Source organism: Saimiri boliviensis, chromosome 16, assembly GCF_048565385.1.
Source record: "Saimiri boliviensis isolate mSaiBol1 chromosome 16, mSaiBol1.pri, whole genome shotgun sequence".
In the NCBI taxonomy this organism is placed as follows: Eukaryota; Metazoa; Chordata; class Mammalia; order Primates; family Cebidae; genus Saimiri; species Saimiri boliviensis.
The window spans coordinates 61069365-61088700 of record NC_133464.1 but is presented as its reverse complement, the minus strand read 5'-3'; the positions used below and the strand labels follow the sequence as shown (position 1 = coordinate 61088700).

Genomic DNA, 19336 nt, shown 5'->3' with positions numbered 1-19336 from the left:
GAAATGGGGGGACACAACTCAGCCCAAAGCAGAGAGCACCAACACCTGAGAGACTGAGCCCCGAGGTCAACAGGACCCTCATGGTTTGGGGCTCCTCTTGATGGCAGATTCCTCACTCCTCATGGGTTACACTGATTCAAACTTCGCAGTGTGAACCCTGTGAAGAATAAAGGGAGTGTTATTCTAGAACTCTTTGTCTCTCTTCTTGATCTTATCTATAATCTTTGCTCTGCTTGTTGGTTGCAAGTAAACGGAAGTGAATACAAACATCAAAAGTCCAAGCCACTGCTTTTGGCCATCTTCAAAATTGGACTGTCTTGTATGATAACCCTTTGAAGAGAGCATGTGCAATAAAAACAGCACTCTACATGGAGTCAGAAAACCTGAATTCAAATCCTAACTATTCTCAAGTGCTCGTACATTCCCATGTGACTCTGTTCCCAACCCCATGGTATCTCTTACTTTCTCCAGCAATGCTGGCTTCCTGTTTCTACTCAAAACCAGCAAGCATGTTCCCACTCCAGGGCTGGCAAAGGCTATTACCTCTGCCCGGAATGCTTTCCTTTAAATATCCACTTGGACTACTTTGTTGTATTTAATATTTTAATTAAATGTCACCCCTCCAAGAAAGTTCTTCTCTGACCATGCTACCTACAACAATGCTCACCCTCCAGGTTCATCAGACACCTCAATATACCAGACAGTGCTTTATTTTTCTTTACAGTATTTATCACTATCTAACATCATCGTATACAGGTGCTTCTCAATTTATGATGGGGTTACGTCCTGATAAACCTATTGTAAATTGAAAATATTTTAAGACGAAAATACATTTAATACAGCTAACCCCCTGAACCTCACAGCTCAGCCTGGGCTACCTTAAATGTGCTCAGAACACTTACCATACAGTTGGGCACAATCATCTAACACAACGCCTATTCTAGAGTAACATGTTGAATATCTCATGTATTTGTTGAACACTTTACTGAAAATGAAAAGCCGAGCGGATATATGGGTACTTGAAGTATAGTTTCTATTGAACGCTAATTGCTTTCACACCATTGTAAAGTGAAAAAGTTGTAAGCTGAACTATGTTAACTTGGGGACCATTTATGTATTTATTTGCTTATAGTTTGTCTTTCCCAATATATTGCAAACTTTGTCAGGACAGGTTTATTCGTTTCATTCATTGGTGCATCCCATTCTTAGAATAGTCCCTGAAACAAAGAAAGCAGTCAATAAATATTTTGAATGAACTGAAGAAATGACTATGAATGAATGGGGTACTTGGTCTCAGTTTCCCCTTCAATAACTTGGCTCTTCCTTGCTCACGTCCAGCCCTCAGGGCCCCTGGCCTGCTTTGGCCTCACTGGGCCCTGGCATCTCAGGCAGAGCCCCGAGGAACCACCACCCTGCTGTTTGCACAGCCTGCCAGTTCTCTGCTTTCATCAGATAGTGAAAGGCAAGTCTGTGTGGGTATGTGAGCAAAGCCAGAGAGACCAGCTTCTTTAAAGAGCTGTGGCTTCCTCATGTAATAGCATGCAGAATATGGATGAGGAAAAACAGAGTTGCTCATGGTCAGCTCACCTCTTAAAGGCTCTGAACACAGTGGGGAATCGCAGGCGACGTGGCCTTGAAGGGGAACAGGGGAGGAAGGGGCTGCCAAAGACAAAACACGAAGCAAAACTGTGTCCAGGCCATAGCTGCCCAAGATGAAGCTGTTTCTGGGAAAAAGGCAGATGCCTACAAAGCAGCAGACCCTGAACGAGCCCAAATATCAATGCAGAAAGGACAAGATGGAAAGCCCCATGACGTAAAGCTTGCTCACTGCTTTCATCCAGCGCCCCGGGCAGGTGCTCAGGCTATGGGGAGGCGCGTTGCAGGGGATGTGGGGTTGAGACCAGCAAAGGAGGCACATTGGAGAGCAAGTGGACAGGGATGTGAAGAAGGTGCTTAAAGCTACTTAAAAGAGTCATCAGGGATGAGGTGGAAAGACAGGCAGCCATGGGGTCACACCCTGGTTCCATCGATCCCTGGCTAGGGGAACCTGGGCAAGTCACTGAACTCTTTTGTGCCTTATTTGTCTCACCTGAAAAATGGGTATAACGGTACTTACTTTGTAGATTACATCTTAATTATATACCAATTTAGCATCGTGGCCCTGACACATGACAAACCACACGAAGGAGAGAGAAAGAGGGAAGAAGGACCTGAGTGGAGAGGTGGGTTTAGCCCAGGATTAAGCACTGAGTCAGTGGAGAGGAGGATGCAGGGTGGATGGACACAGGGAACTAGAGGAGACAAAAGAGGATTAAAAAGAGGTCTGAGTTCAAAGAATCAAGGAGAGGGAGCTTTGTAAAGAACCAAGGATGGGCAGTACAGGGAGAGGAAGAAAAAGAATCTAGCCACCCACGTAATGCAGACCCTTGACAGAGACACAGGGACACAGCCCATCTTGTGCTGCTGCTGAGGCCCAGGGAGGCCCTTGTGCCACCTGAGTACCCAGAGCTGTGCTGGGCAGACGCAGGGCAATTCAGCCCTGTGGGAGACACACAGGTCTTGGCAGGAGGCAGCAGTTTGTTAGCAAGGGAATTCATCAGGCTCGGGCACCTGCTGGGGAGGAGATGGAAACACAGTCAATGCATCTCATCATCCATAACAGGAAGGAAATGAAACATTTTGGAAGTCATTGAAAGGCAGGTTTTATGTTAATCTGAAATAAAATGTTTGCTTAACCAACTGGTCTCTGAAGACTTCTTGATTTGGTTTGCTGGAGACAGACATCACCCTGACATACATTAGGAGGCCTGTGATCTCAGGTTTGTTCCAGCTGTGATTCACTTCACGTCTGATTCACTTTATCAATTACTCAATTCGTCATCCGCTTCTTTGAAAGCAGAGTAAAACCTCACATATTCTCATTAGAGACATTTTCTGCAAAGACCAAGGTAACTCATAGAGTGTCCTGTGTTCCAGGCTGGACTTGCCACCCAGAAATTTGGGATGAGATGATGCTTCAGCCTGGCCCCAACTTCCCACTTATAAGTTCACAGGAAACAACATAATCACTGCAACTTATAGAGTGCCAACATGAAAATCTTTCGATAATATACTAAGATGTTATTGGTACTTTTCACTCCCATTCTTTTATGGTGTACAGCAGAGTTTTCTAGAGGCTACGTGATGCGTGATATCACAACAGGCTGAATGCAGAGACAGATACACAAACCCAACTGTCTTTTCTTAAGGCAGACATTAAAGGGATTTGCAAAAATGGAAAACACTGTCACTGCCATTCTAACAAAATATTTTTTAGTTGAAAATACAGTTATCTTTCTTAAAAACCTTTCAGCATGATATATGGAATTTTTTACTAATCAAGTATTTCAATTAGAAATTTAATTGAAAATTGAATGTTAGTTTCAAGTGTGGTAACCATTGTTAAATAGAACTACACGAACAGACACTCTTTGAGTCCTCAATCATTTTTAAGAGTGCAAAGAGGTCTTAAGACCCAAACGATCACAAACTGCTGACCTGCTTTGGGCAAGATCACATACTCGCCTTTTCTATTCATTCTCTTTAGTCTTCAGAACAGACCTGAAACAGCCTAGGTCTCCAGCATACAGAAAACAAAAAGGAAGCTCAGAGTAAAGCTGCACCTCTAATAAGGGATAAAGCGGGGATTGGGCATCACTTTCTCTGCGCTACCCAGTTTGCTGCACTGTCTCTCAATATCCGTTGTGGCAAAAGTAAGTTTTATGGAAAAAAAAGCAAGCTGCAACCATTAAAGATTTTGCAAGAGGCAAGTTTCACTCTCCACTGCTTCCTGAAAAATACTCTCTGTGTTCCTTGGTCTCCAGGGAAGGAAACTAATTTAGTTCAGAAAGAGAGATCTCTGTCCCTGGCTCAGGCCTGGGTGCGGGCTCCGGGCGTTGCTGGGTCTGTGTGGCTGTGTGGCTGGTCTTGGAAAGATCTGGGCGCGCCACGTCTGCACAGCGCCCTCTGCTGGTCCCTCTCTGCTCCAGCCGGCACTGGTCCAGCCTGGCCACCTTAGATGCTTCCTCCAGAGGCTTTCTGGTGAGCGTCTCCAGGGACCATAGCAACTTACAAGGGCTTGGGCATTCCTCTGCGGGGAACCGGGTTTTTATGCAAATATACAAGGTTGCCTTCAACATCTAACCGTCCCTAGGGGCCTCCCTGGTTTGCAGCTCCATCTTTTCTGCCTTATTTTTCCCATCCAGAACTCAGAACCTACACAGAGAACAGCCCTCTCCACTCTTGCTTGTCATGTGAGAAGGAAGCCTGGCGTGAGCTTCAGACCTACACAGACTTATATTTGAATCCAGGCCCTCTGCCCTGCAAATTACTTAACCTTTCTAATCCCCACTCTTCTCAGTTTTAGAATGGGCGCTTAAAACACTTGGCACAGGAATGAACGGTGCTGGGTTCCAGTTTCCTATGTCTGCTCTGAGCTGCAGGAGGAGCAGTCGTTACACTGCAAATGGAGTCACTGTCACTGAGGGCCACTTCAACTGCACAAATCCTCACCCCAAGCCTGGTTTCCTTCCGGTCGATAGTCAGCCATTCAGCTCCTGCTACGGGGCAGGCGCTTGTGAGACTCTCAGGACATAATGTTAAAGGATGTTATGGTCTCTTCTCTCATGGGGCTTACAGTTTAATAAGGTGGTACCCAACCTTTGCTAAAACACTTCTCGGATCATTCTTCCCTTAAAAGACTTTTTGAACAATATCATTTTTAGAGCAGTTTTAGGTTCACAGTAAAGTTGAATGGAAAGTACAGAGATGTCCCATTTACCCGCTCCCTCCACACACGCACTCTCAACTTCCCCAAGCAGACCGATGCTACGCTCGATGAGCCTACTCTGACACCTTCTTATCCTTCAGAGTCCATAGTTTACATTCAGGCTCAGTCTTGGTGTAGTTTATTCTATGGGTTTGGGCAAATGCTTAATGACACGTGTCTGCCATTAAAAAACTATTGAACATGCTAAATTGGACGTCTCTCCTTGGAGATGCACCCACTAGTCTGGGCCAGATAAATGCTCATGGGGACAGAGAGTGGGTCATCTCACTCCAGCCTGATGGCGCCAGCTGGCCAATGGTTCACCCAGGGACTCCCTGGCAGAAGACCTGTTTTCAGTGGGCCTTATGGTGGCTCCCAATTCTCAGTCACATGTATTTCTGGTATAGGAAGTGGGTTACATGGAGGTTTTTATAGGAAAGACTCTGTCATAAGCAAAATAATAAGCAGCCTCCAAAAAGATGTTCATGTCCTAATCTCCAGAACCTTACATGGGAAGAGAGACTTTGCAGATGAGATGAAGTTAAGGAGTTCAGGATGCAGAGATAGTCTTGGATTATCCAGGTCAGATGAGGGATCTGTGTCATCACCAGGGTCCTTATAAGTGACATTAGGATACAGGTGAGTCTGAGAAGGGTTTATGATGACAGAAGCAAGGGTCAGAGTCAAAGACAGATCTGAAGCTGTCAGGCTGCTGGCTTTATAAATGGAGAAGTGGATCATGAGCCAGGAACGTAGGTGGCCTCTAGGAGCTGGGAAAGGCAGGGCAATTGGATTCTCCTTGAGGGCCTCCTAAAGGAACACAGTCCTGCCAGCATGTTGATTTTAGCCCAGTGAGATACATGTTGGACTTCTGGCCTCCAGAACTGTAAGAGAATGAATTTGCTTTATTTTAAGCGGCTGGATTTGTGGTGATTTGTTATAGCAGCAATAAGAAGCTAATACAGGCTGAGAGAGGCATGCACCTCTGGGGCTCACAGCATTCCCGGTTGGCTGGAATGTGAGAGCAAGCCCAGAAGAGAGAAGAGGGGCCTTTTGGGCAGCAGCAGCAGATGTTAGCTGAGCTGTGTGGGTCATTGGGAGCCTTATCACGGGTCACTTAGACTGGGAGGTGACTTATGGCTGTCACCAGTTTGATTAGCCGTGATGACCACAAGTGAGGAATCACGCTGTCAGCAGCCTTGGGCTGCACAAAGCCTCCCAGATGAGCAATGGTGCAAAGAATGCTGCAGCGAGGTGGTGATAAAGCCAGAGGAATGGTTTGGCTGTTATGAGACCCTGGAGTTCTCAAAGGTGACACAGACGGTCAGGGTGAAGATTCAGGAGAAGACAGGCCATTACCAAAGAAGTGGGATGGAGGCCACACAGGGTCATGACAGGAATGGTGGCTGACATTTTCTGAGCATCTGCTGTTTGCTGGGGGCTGTGCTAGGCAGTGCCCACACTGTCCCATAGAATCTTCACAATGATTCTAAGAGGTAGACACTATTATTATTCCAATCTTACTGGTGAAGATGCTGAAACTTTCCATGGTTAATTTTGACCAAGAGCAAAAACTAGCAAGTAACAGATCTTAACTTCTGTCTGCTCCATGCTTCCTCCTCCCCCATTTTCTCAATTTGTATTTTAAATCAACTGTTGTAGAAAGAACATGAGGTTTGGTGAGAGCAAGACTTGTGTTCAGACCCCGTCCTAGAACTCTGTACCCTCAGCCTGGTACCTTAACCCCTGTAAGCTTTTGTTTCTCATGTGTGCTGTGAGGAAAATAATATTTCTCTTTAGAAGAAGTAGAGTGGTAGTTAAAAGTGAGGGTTTGGGAGGCTAACTCCCCTGTATTTGAATCCTGGCTCAGCCTCTTATAAGCTGTATGACATGAAGCTACATATTTAATCTCTCTGTGCTGCAGTTTATTCATCTATACAATGAGGATCGTGTTTTATTAGCCAAATGGGGTTGCCCTAAGGTGCAAATGGCACAGTATCTAAAGCTCTTTGCACAGTACCTGGTTCACAGGGAGCTTCCAGCGGGTACTACGTAGAGTGGGGCGGAGCAGATGGGGTTGGGGATAGAAATGGCCTGGAGTAACCCCAGGGCATGGGAGGCGTTCCGGCTGTGCTTGCTGCTGCTTTGATCTGTGACAGGCAGGAAGCAGCTCAGCAAGAGGCCAGACTCAAGTCCTGGCAGTTGAGGTGGGAAAATCTCTGTGTGTTTTGGGGGGTAAGAAGGTACAGTTAGATGGCTGGGAAGGGCTGGGACTGCAAGGTCCCTATGGGTCACAAAGAGAATTAGAAGCCGCTGCTCTGAGAGGGCCGAGGCTGGGATCAGGTGCCAGAAGCCAACAGTATGGGGAGTTACGTGGGAATCCCAGGCTTCACCTTCTCCTTCATTTCTGGACCCAGTAACTTTGGGCTGAACTGCCGAGGCAAACTGAAGATCTTGGCCCTGTCCTTCACCAGAGTGCAGCAGAGCCAGAAGCCAGCTTTCCATTATCATTAGTACTGTTCGCTTCATAAACTTGGATTTTTGGGGCCAGGCGCGGTGGCTCAAGCCTGTAATCCCAGCACTTTGGGAGGCCGAGGCGGGTGGATCATGAGGTCAAGAGATCAAGACCATCCTGGTCAACATGGTGAAACCCCGTCTCTACTAAAAAATACAAAAAATTAGCTGGGCATGGTGGCACGTGCCTGTAATCCCAGCTACTCAGGAGGCTGAGGCAGGAGAATTGCCTGAACCCAGGAGGCGGAGGTTGTAGTGAGCCGAGACCGTGCCATTGCACTCCAGCCTGGAAAAAAAAAAAAAAAAAAAACACCTTGGATTTTTGCACTTTAGCAGTCCTCAAAATGAAGCACCTGTGGCATTGAAATTATTGTTTTCCTTATGGAAGGGGTTATTTATCACATTATCCTATTTGAAGTGATTATTCTCATTCATCAAATTGAATTTAATTAATTTTCATAATTCAAGGGCTTCATAGCTGCTAACTGCATACACTTGGCCAATAGCTCCATAAAACAATCTGTGTGTTTCCCTCTTGCATTTATTTGCATCCTAAAAGCTGTATTTACTTCTCTAGAGTAAAACTGCTCTGTGTGCCAGGTCGCACTGGCAAATTCGCTGGAGAGAAGAGAACCCACTAGCAAAGCACAGCTCAAGAATTGGTGGCAAACAGATGCACACTCAGACGTTGTTTTAGCTGATGGGAGAGGGTGGAAGGGAGAAGGCATCTGTGAAGGAGACGCAGCGCCTTTTCCTTAAGATCCTGAAAAGCATTCTGGGCTGCCAGACCCCAGAGCAGAAACAGTTGCACAGAGCATCTGGCCACAAACAACTTCAGAGCTGCTTTCCACTCTGTGGAGGTGTCTGGCCTTATTTGTGTGGGGACCCTGCACATGGCTTTCCATATTTGTTTCCTCATTGCCCTCAAGGAAGCCCATGTGTGAGGATGCTTTCCAGCCAGCCCTGGCCATTTCAGATCTCCTGAATGCTGCGTTCAGGGTTAACTTCCTCAGGCTCCCATCAGGGTGTTTGGGGGTCTGATGTTTTGTCTTTAACCTCTGACATGTAGAGCGGCATTTATGCCCAGATTGGCCCAAGGATTGTTCCAGAAAGCACTTCAAAACAAAAAGACAAGCCTATTGTTGGGTTTATGTGATACATAATTAGAGCGATATCTATCACGTAACATATGATCATAGGTGTTTATAAAATGTATGTATCTATTAACATATGTACACACCCATAGAGACATAGCATTAAGATGCAGTTTCTTTACAGCTCCACCAAGATTGTACTGTCAACACTTTATAACCCGTAATCAGTACTCTGGTCAATAAGGTTATAATTAGAGAATAATACTTTTGCATTCACTCTATGTTTTCCAACTTCCACCATAACTGGATATTGATATAGCACTTTCACAGGTTACAAAGCACTTTCACAGGCATCATTTCACTTGATCCTCACAACAGCCCGATTTTAAAGTGAAAAGTCCAAGGCTAAGAGTGTGATGTGTCCAAGATTAGAAAGCTCCCGACTGGGTGGAGCTGGAGTCAGCTAGTCTTCCCAATTGGCATTTGCTATTTCTGGCAAATCAAAACCACAGTGAGATACAATCTCACACCTGTCAGAATGGTGATTATTAAAAAATTAAAATAAAAAAACAGATGTTGGCAAGGTTGCAGAGAATAAAGAATACTTTTACAGTATTGGTGGTAGTGTAAATTAGTTCAGCCATTGTGGAAGACAGTGTGGTGATTCCTCAAAAAACTAGAGGCAGAAATATATTTGACCCTGCAATCCCATTACTGGGTATATTCCCAAAGTAATATAAATCATTCTATTATAAAGATACATGCATGTGTATGTTCTTTGCAGCACTATTCACAATAGCAAAGACATGGAATCAACCTAAATACCCATCAGTGATAGACTGGATAAAGACAATGAGGTACATATACAACATGGAATACTATGCTGCCATAAAAAAGAACAAGATCACGTGATTTGTGGAGAGACATGGATGGAGCTGGAAGCGGTTATCCTCAGCAAACTAATGCAAGAACAGAAAACCAAACACCCCATGTTCTCACTTGTAAGTGGGAGCTAAATGATGAGAACTACATGGACACATGGGGTGGAGGAACAACACACATCAGAGCCTGTTGGGAAGTTGTGGGGAGGGAGAGCATTAGGAAAAATAGCTAATGGATGCTGGGCTTAATATCCAGGTGACGGGTTGATCTGTCCAGCAAACCACCATAGCACACATTTACCTATGTAACAAACCTGCACATCCCGCACGTGTACCATGGAACTTAAAAGTTGGAAAAAAAATCGCTATTTCTTTTATATGATTACATCTCTCAGGAGCTCAAAACTATTGTGAAATTGTAATAGTTATAAAAAGAATAATTACATTTATTCAGCGTATACCTTATGCCAGGCACTGTTTGGAGCACCCATGTGCACTTATGTGTAATGTTACCATAGAGGTAAGTAGCTTAATTCTCACTTTATAAATCAGGAGCCTGAGGCTCAGTGAGGTGAAACAAGCCCAGGCCACAAAGCCTCACATCTGGTGAAGCCAGTTTTGGACTCAGCTCTGTCTGAATCCTAAACACATGTTCTTTTCATTTGGCTAGGCTACCTATAAGTCATTTTCACCTTAGGGAGAATTTAAGTCAATGCTGCTGTCTTTTGTATAGTATTTGCATTTTACTACATCTCTAATTACAGAATGAAAGGACTTGTTCCCTTATCTCAGAACAGTTCCAAACATAAAGAAATAGGTAGAAGAGAGAGTCTAGGGGGCAATGGGCAGCCCACTTTGTGCCTTTGAAGATCAGCCTCTAGAGCTGCTGGTAGCACAACTTCTGGGGAGTTGAACAGGTTCTTCTGGAGAGTGCTGCACTAGCAACACAGCAGAGAATCCATGAGTTCCAGAACCAGAACACCTGAGTCTGAGGAGCCCTGCTCTTCAGGAGCTGTGACCTTCACAACTTCCTGACCCTCTTAGGGACTCTGCTATCTTCCTCGAAAAACAGGGATTAAATTAGATAATGTGTGTGTGGATTGCAAGACCAAGAAAAAGAAGGTACTCTTTTTTTTCCTCGGCAAGACTAGTTTTACTTCCTGAGGGAGGGTGCAACTCGCTGGCAGTCCTGCCTCAAGAGCACACCTGAACAAAGGAGACACGGACATTTATAACTTTCATAACCTGACGCAATCGCCCTATTGCTGTGTCCAGTTTCCATTGGTCGGAATGGGACCTCACGTTCTGTACTCGACCCGATTGGCTAAAAACTTGGAAATTTACTAAAGAAGTGAAGGCAGAGGAGAACAAAGGAAAAGAGGAAGTAACTTGAGGGATGCTTAGAAAAGTGATAACATTTCCAAATAACGAAGGGGAATAAGCTATGACCTAAGACTTGCCTGGGCTTGTCCAGACATGTCACGGCAAATACTTAGGTTAAAGTACAAGAACTAAGAACACGGGATGCACTTTTTTTTTTTTTTTTTTTTTTTTTTTTTAAACGGAGTTTTGCTCTTGTTACCCAGGCTGGAGTGCAATGGCACGGTCTCAGCTCACCGCGACCTCCGCCTCCTGGGCTCAGGCAATTCTCCTGCCTCAGCCTCCTGAGTAGCTGGGATTACAGGCACGCGCCACCATGCCCAGTTAATTTTTTTGTCTTTTTGGTAGAGACGGGGTTTCACCATATTGACCAGGATGGTCTCGATCCCTTGACCTCGTGATCCACCCGCCTCGGCCCCCCAAAGTGCTGGGATTACAGGCGTGAGCTACCGCGCCCGGCCGCACTTATTTCTTTATTATGACTAGCAGCTACTTTAAGATTATTAGCAAAACTTCAACCTTTGAAGTTAAATTAACCTTTGAAGAAACTATTTGTTCATAATGAATTAAGAGGAAAGTTTTGAAGAGAAATCTTTTATTTATTCTTATTTCCTACAATTCCTCCCTTTTTCTATTCAGAATTTCTCTTCAAACGTATTTAACATGTCTTGACTCAGTTCTGTTTGTTCTTCTAAAAGAAGTAATTCATTTGAATAGGGTGGAGGAGGGGTTGGGGATGTTTTAGTTAGAGTTGTGTCTACGAGCCTCTGCACGAGTCTTCGGATGCATGGTACGACACAACATCTAACAAGAAGAAGTACATTTGTCTATCACAGTTGCTAGAGAGGTAAGAATTGAGGTTATGGTTTCTTTCCATTGGCCAAACCACCTTTTGAGCCAATTTAGAATAGAGTTATTGATGCCAGAATTTTTAGCTAGCTCATTGGATAAAGCAGTAGATCCATGGAGGGCTACTTTTTTGTGTTCTCTTCCAGAGAGTCAAGACTCCCCTGCATCCCCCTTTTCAGCCCCACAGCTCCAAGGAACACACTAATGACTGCCAGGGCACATACATAGCAATCAGCTTTACTGGGCTTTCCTGAAGGCCTTTTGCTGCAAGAGAGATACACCTGTCATTTCCTGCAGGTGCTTCCAAGGCTCTTCATGGAGAAGCTGCCTTAAATGAAAAGACCATTGTTGGCCAAGTGTGGTAGCTCACACCTGTAATCCAGCACTTTGGGAGGCCAAGGCAGGTGGATCACGATGTCAGGAGATTGAAACCATCCTGGCCAATATGGTGAAACCCCGTCTCTACTAAAAATGCAAAAATTAGTTGGGTGTGGTGGCTCGTGCCTGTAGAACCAGCTACTCAGGAGACTGAGGCAGGAGAATCACTTGAACCCGGGAGGTGGAGGTTGCAGTGAGGGGAGATCATGCCACTGCACTCCAGCCTGGCGACAGAGCAAGACTCCATCTTTAAAAAGGCCATTGTTTGTGTTAAGAAACAACTTTGCTAATCACAGAAACAGCTCCTGCTCTGCAGGCCCTGATGGCACCAGTGGAAGAAAGCCAGTGCGTCACTGCAGATTCTGGAGCTCCTTGTATAGCAGTTACAGGGGGCTACCTAGTGTGGATGGAGTCCAGCTTCATGCTTTCCCAGCTGCGATATCAGCCAGGTTGGCCTCGCCTCTCTAAGTGTCCATGTCCTTATTTCTGTAATGTAGTTACCAATGTCCATATTGCAGGGATCCTGTAAAGATTGCAGATAATGTTAATGACATGCTTAACAAAGGACCTGGACTAAAGTGGGCATTCAGTGAATGTTAGTTCTCCTGTTTCTCTTCTGCCCTGTCTCCCTCAGGCCCACGTTTACAGGTGTTTGTAACAGACATGCAGGCAGAGGTGCATTCTGTCAAAAGGGCTCTGTCAAGAACAAGGGGCGCTGCCTGCTCTGGAAGCCTCCCCGGGCTCCACCCGGTTCTGGAATCACCCACACGTGTTCTTCCGCTCAGGATTGGATGAAGACAACAACGAGACTTGATAAAAATGACTGAAGCTGCATGCATGAAGAGAACAATGTTCAGACACTTCTGTCTGGTGACTCCGCAAGATTCTGGTTAACAAACTCCTGCCTCTCTTCACTAAGGCTCAGGGGTTGCCCTGGTGTGCGGAAGCTGTATAGAGGCCCACACCATAATGCCTGCCAAGTCCTACAGACATCTTATGTTCGATTTTCCCTCACTGCTTCTTCTGGAATGTCCACTTCTTGTTTCAGAGCTGAAAATGCCGACTTCTTAGTCTTTGCTTCTGCAACTGCTGAAAGCGCAGATTTTAAGTCCTATGTCATTATCAAACTGATTTCTGCCAAAAGCTTTTCTTCTCTTGCCCATGCTCTGGGAACACTGATCGCTGGCTTCTCAGTCTCAATGGATACGCACCCCATTTGGCCAAACCATGGCACTTCCTGTTTAAATAATTCCCTGAAAGCACCAGCTCATGGGCATGAGTGTTCATCACTGTATCTCCCGACTTTCTGTGGTGGCATTATAATCTCCATGGACCCAAAGTAAGAAAAAGAAGGAAACATGATAAAGCGATTGGCTCCTAGTTAATGTCTATCATTCAGGCACATAAGTGAGCCCGAGCCAAATCCTGAGTTCTGGCAACAAGCAGATGCCCGGGCTACATAAGGTGGCAAATACGTGCAGTATATACATGGCATGGACCCTGCCTGCAGAGAGCCTCCAAGAGTGCCACACACAATGACATACTGCCCTGAAATGGAGACAGTAAACCTGGTCAGCATTTGCAAGGCAGCAAATGAGAGATCAATCAGCGTGTGTGTGCTCCATAGAAGGTTTCTCAGAGCTGAGAATGAAGTCATGGGGTGTTCAAGAATCTACGGGGATTAAATTAGCTGGGCATGGTGGTGCACGTCTGTAGTCCCAGCTACTCAGGAGGCTGAGGCAGGAGAATCACTTGAACCCGGGATGTGAAGATTGCAGTGAGCCGAGATCATACCACTGCACTCCAGCCTGGTGACACAGCAAGACTCTGTCTCAAAAAATAAAATAAACTGGGAAAGTAGGGTAAAATAGGGAAGTATTCTAGGCAAAAGAAACAGCTAGAGCGAAGACATAGAGGTGGAAATTGGCCTGGTGTCTTTAAGACACTGAAAGGCTATCAGCCTACTTGGTCTATTTATTTTAGGAGAATAGTAGGAGTCAAGTTTGTAAAGATATATGAGAAGGTTGACTTCTAAACTAAAGAGCTTGGTCTTACTCCTTTAGGTAGTGAAGTCGCTGAAAGTTTTTGAGAAGACAAATGGCACACAGAGAGCAGTGTTTTAGGAAAATCATTTCAGCAGTGGTGTTTGGAGGGGGTGACATTAAGGAGTAAAAGAAGAGACTTCAGGTAGAGGGAGTTGTTAGAAGACTTGCAAAGAACCAATATGAAATCATTAGGACTCGAACTAGGATGACAATAGAGGGAAAGAGAAATAAGGGATGGGTTCAACACAAATTGGAGAGCAAGCAGATAGTGGACTTGAAGGAATGACCGGAGAAGCAATGACATCCCAGATCAAGGGCAGAAAATCCGGAGCTTGTTGGCAGGACAATGTATCCTCTGCTTAAACAAGTCAAATCTGAGGTCTGCGGAGTCAGCAAGTGAAAGTTCAAAATGGCTGGCAAATTGCTTGAGATCTGAGGCAGAGCACTGGACTGAATTCCAGGCTGCAAACGTGATCTGGGCGTCATTTGAGTGGAGAGGATAGCTGAAGCTGTGATGGGTTTTCTCCAGTTGTGTGTGCCTGTGTGAGATTTAAAACAGAAGGGAAGACTGCAGGAAATACTGCATTCCTAAGAGAGATTACGGAGAATGGAAGGAGCCAGGTTGAAAAGCCAGGCGATGAAGAGAATGGGCTGGGGTTTTAATCTTGGAAAGGAGGGTTCCGTAACAAGATACACTGGGCCCTTGGTAGAAGGATGGGGTGGGGGTGAGGAAGAAAGGGCAATAGGCCAGGAAAGGGCAGGCTAGATAACTATTTTGGCTTAGGGCCGGCCTCCAAGAGTTACAGCAAATGTAAGACTGGTTCAGACTGATACTGACAGAGAGGTCTCTGAGCAGGTGGGTTGAAGCAGTACTCGTGTAGTCAGAAGGCTGGACTTCAAGGATCTTGGCTTCGGAGGGTCTGTCCAACTAAAACAGGACCCCAGAAAGGACTAAAGGGAGCAGACAGGATCAGAGTTCAGGCAGGGAGAAGAGCAGGGGTGACAGCAGGCATCAGGAGTTGGAGGGCAATGGTTTTGTTGTTCTCTAAACCCTAACGGTTCGCCAAGATGCATCTGGGGCTGCCGAAGGGGTAGAGGCACTCCAAACTCCCTCACTCCCATTCACCGTAACAGGCTTTTTCCTTATTGAACTTTGTGATGTGATAGGATTGAATTTGAAGAAAGGGTTCCACTACTAAAGTTAAGTTTGAAAATGAATGGAGGGTTTGTCCTACCAGAAATAAAGGCAGAGGCCTTATTATTGGCAACAGTTCATTTATAAAGGAACATTTGAATAAACAACGGCATGGTTGCTGTGAACAGTATAGTTGGCAAACATAATATCAAGATCTACGCACGTAAGTTAACATTGGAGGATGTCTGTGTCATATTGAGAAAGACCAAAAGCAAGTTTCAGGATAATGTAGATGATATATATATTTGTGAAACAAACAAAAAAGGAAACAGAAACCTATGCATTTTTACATATGTTGATATGAAAGATAAGACAAGAAGGGCTCCACACCAAGACTTTGGCTTCTTCAGGCACTGAAATTAAAAAGGGTACATAATTACCACATTTATTTTTTAGACAGAGTGTCATTCTGTCACCCAGGCTGGAGTGCAGTGGTGGTGCAGTCTCAGTTCACTGCAACCTCCACCTCCCAGATTCAGGCGATTCTCCTGCCTCAGCCTCCCAGGTAGCTGGGATTACAGGCGACCACCACCGTACCCAGCTAATGGTTGTATTTTTAGTAGATACAGAGTTTCGCCATGTTGGCCAGGGTGGTTTCAAACTCGTGACCTCAGGTGATCTGCCCACCTCGACCTCCCAAAGTGCTGAGATTACAGGCGTGAGCCACCACACCCGACTGATAATTACCACATTTTTAAAGAGAGACTTTTGTATTGTATAAGTGGTTACTATGAGCCTGTATTTTTCTTTTATACTTTTTAGTTACAGATAAAAAGATTCACCAGAAGTGGCAAAAATAGTACAGAGAATCCTGTGTTCCATTCATCCACTTTCCCCAGGGGTAACATCTCACATGATGATAAAAGCTAGGAAATTAACATTTGTATAATTCATATACATTGTTCAGATCTCATTTGTTTTATATCTACTTAAGTGTGTGTACCTGTGTGTATATATAGTTCAGTGCAAAGCTATCACAGGTGTAGCTTTATGTAACCTCTACCACTATCAAGATACGCAATGGTTCCATCACCACAAAGATCCCTCATGCTACTCCTTTATAATCATACCCCTCCCCACTCCTACTTCCAGTTCCCTGGCAACCAGTAATCTGTTCTTCATTTCAAGAATGTTATATAAATCAAAGTATGTAGTATGTAACCTCTTGAAATTGGCTTTCTTTTTACTTAGCATAATTTCCTTGAGATCTGTTTAAGTTCTTGCATGTATCAATAGTTCTTTTTATTGCTGAGTAGTATTTCATGGCACAGAGGTACCACTGTTTCTTTAAGCATTTACCCATTCGAGGACATGTGGATTGTTTCAATTCTGGGCTATTAAAAATAAAGTTGCTGTGAACATTTGTGTACACATTTTTGTGTGGATATAACTTTTCGTTTCTCTGGTATAAATGTCCAAGAGTTCAACTGCTGGCTTATAAGGTAAGTGAATGTTCAGTTTTTCACAAAATTGCCAAACTATTTTCCAGGAAGATAGTACCAGTTTACATTCCTATCAGCAATGTATGAAGGAGACAATTCCTCAGCCTTCTTGTCAACATTTGATATTATTCCTATTTTTTAAATGGTAGCTATTTTTATAGGTATATAGTGAAATTTAATTTGCATTTCCTTAATAGGTAATGATGTTGAAAAAATTTTCATGTTCTTTTTTGCCGTCTGCATGCCCTTTGGTGGGATGTCTCTTTATATTTTTTGTCTATTTTCTAATTTGATCTTTGATGTTTTTTATTGTTGAGTTTTGTGAGCCCTTTATATATTTTAGATATAACTCTTTTGTCAGTATTTGGTTTGAAAATACTTTCTTCCAGTTCAGATCTTGTCTTTTCATCTTTTTAATAAAGTTCATTGTAGAGCAAAAGTTTTTCATTTTGATGAGTCCAACTTACTGATTTTCTTCTATAAATCATTTTTTTTTCATATCACATTTAAGAACTTTTTACTAATCCTAGGTCCTGAAGATTTTCTCCTACGTTTTCTTTTGAACATTTTATAATTTTATGCTTTATGTTTAAGTATATAATCCATTCTGAGTTATTTTTCATTTAAAAATGTGAGATTTAGTTTAGTTCAAAGTTCTTTTTTTCTTTTCTTTTTCTTTTTTTCTTTTTTCTTTCTTTCTTCTTCTTCTTTTTTTTTTTTTTTTGCCTATGGATGTCAACTACTTCAGTACCATTTGTTGAAAAGATTATTCTTCCTCCATTGAATTGCTTTTGCATCTTTGCCAAAACTCAGTTAATTTGTGCATCATAAGACACTACTAACAAAAGAAAAAGGCAGCTTACATGATACAGTTTTGATGTTGTCCGCTCTAAATCTCATGTCTAATTATAATCCCCAATGTTGGAAATGGGGCCTGGTGTTTGGGTCATAGGACAGATGTCCTCAAGATAGCAAGTTAGTACTTACAAGATCTGATTGTTTAAGCGTGTGGCACCTCCTCCCACTCCTCTTGCTTCAACTCTCACGGTGTGACTGTCTGCTCCCCCTTCACATTCTGCCATGATTGTGAGCTTCCTGAGACCTCTCCAGAAGCTCCGCAGTTGCTGATGTCATGCTTCCTGTAAAGCCAGCAGAACTATGAGCCAATTAAACCTCTTTATCTTATAAATTACACAGCCTCAGGCATTTCTTTACAGCAATCCAAGAATGGCTTAATACACCATGGAATGCAAGAAAGCATTTAGAAATCATAGATCTTAAAAGGGATAAAAATCCAGAATATATAGAGAACTCCTAAAACTCAACAACAATAACACGAACTGATTCAAAACTGGACAAAGGACTTGAATAGACTTTTCTCCAAAGTACATGTACAAATGGCCAATATGAAATGCAAATCAAACTATAATAAGATACCACCTCCGGTGGCTCACACCTATAATCCCAGCACTTTGGGAGGCTGAGGCAGGTGGATCACGAGGTCAAGAGATCGAGACCATCCTGGTCAACATGGTGAAACCCCGTCTCTACTAAAAATACAAAAATTAGCTGGGCACGGTGGCGCACACCTGCAGTCCCAGCTACTTGGGAGGCTGACGCAGGAGAAGTGCTTGAACCCAGGAGGTGGAGGTTGCAGTGAACCGAGATCGTGCCATTGCACTCCAGCCTGGGTAACGAGAGTGAAACTCCATCTCAAAAAAAAAAAAAAAAAAAAAAAAAGATACCACCTCACACACATTAGGATAACTCTTACCAAAAATGGCCAGGGTTGATGAGGATGTGGAAAAATAGGAACACTTGTGCACTGTTTGTGGGAATATGAAACTGCGCAACTACTGTGAAGAACAGTATAGTATTTCCTCAAAAAGTGAAAAATAGGATTGTCATATGATCCAGCAATTCTACTTCTTGATATATACCAAAAAGAATTGAAAGTGGGATCTCAAAGAAATATTTGTACACTCATGTTGGTAGCAGCATTATTTGCAATAGCTAAAATGTTGAAATAACCCAAATGTACATCAATGAATGACTGGAAAAGCAAAATGTAGTATATCCATATGCTATGGTTTGACTGTGTCCCCCAAAGTTCATGTGTTGAGAATTTAATCCCCAATGTAACCGTGTTAAAAGGTGAGACTTTAAAAGAGATGATTAGGTCACAAGGACTCTGCCATCATAGATAGATTTATGCTGTTATCATGAGGACTGGATTATTGTAGGATAATCCAATTAGGGTTCCTGAGTGAAGTATGAACCCTCTTCCCCTCACTGTCACCCTTTCTTGTTCTTCTGCTTTCTCTGATGTAATGACACAACATAAAGGCCTTCACCAAAGCAAGTCCGTATTCTTGGACTTCCCAGCCTCCGTAACTGTAAGTCAAATAAATTTTAGTTCATTATAATTTACCTAGCCTGTGACATTCTGTTATAGTAGCATAAATTGGACTAAAACACTATACAATGGAATATTATTCCCCCTTTAAAAGGAAAGAAATTCTGCAATATGCTACAACATGGATGAACCTTATGTCAAGTGAAATAAGTCAGTCACAAAAATACAAGTACTATATGATTCAATATAGCATCCATGAAGAATAAGACAAACCAAATCATATTATACCTAAAAGAAACAGAATTTTGTTTTTAAGGCAAACAAGATCCAGCAGTTATAATTTTTGGCTCTTTTGCCACAAACAAATCACTAAGAAGCAATAGCATTTTATTATT

At 43.5% G+C, this 19336-nt stretch overlaps 1 long non-coding RNA gene across 1 annotated transcript in view; it reads right to left on the bottom strand.

Moving 5' to 3' along the window:
- Positions 1–17518: 17518 nt before the first annotated feature.
- Positions 17519–19336, bottom strand: part of LOC141581546 (uncharacterized) — a 35333-nt gene continuing 33515 nt past the window's right edge. Inside the window, exon 4 of the long non-coding RNA XR_012514246.1 lies at positions 17519–17724. This is a non-coding gene — a long non-coding RNA (uncharacterized LOC141581546). The remainder of the gene's footprint in view (positions 17725–19336) is intronic.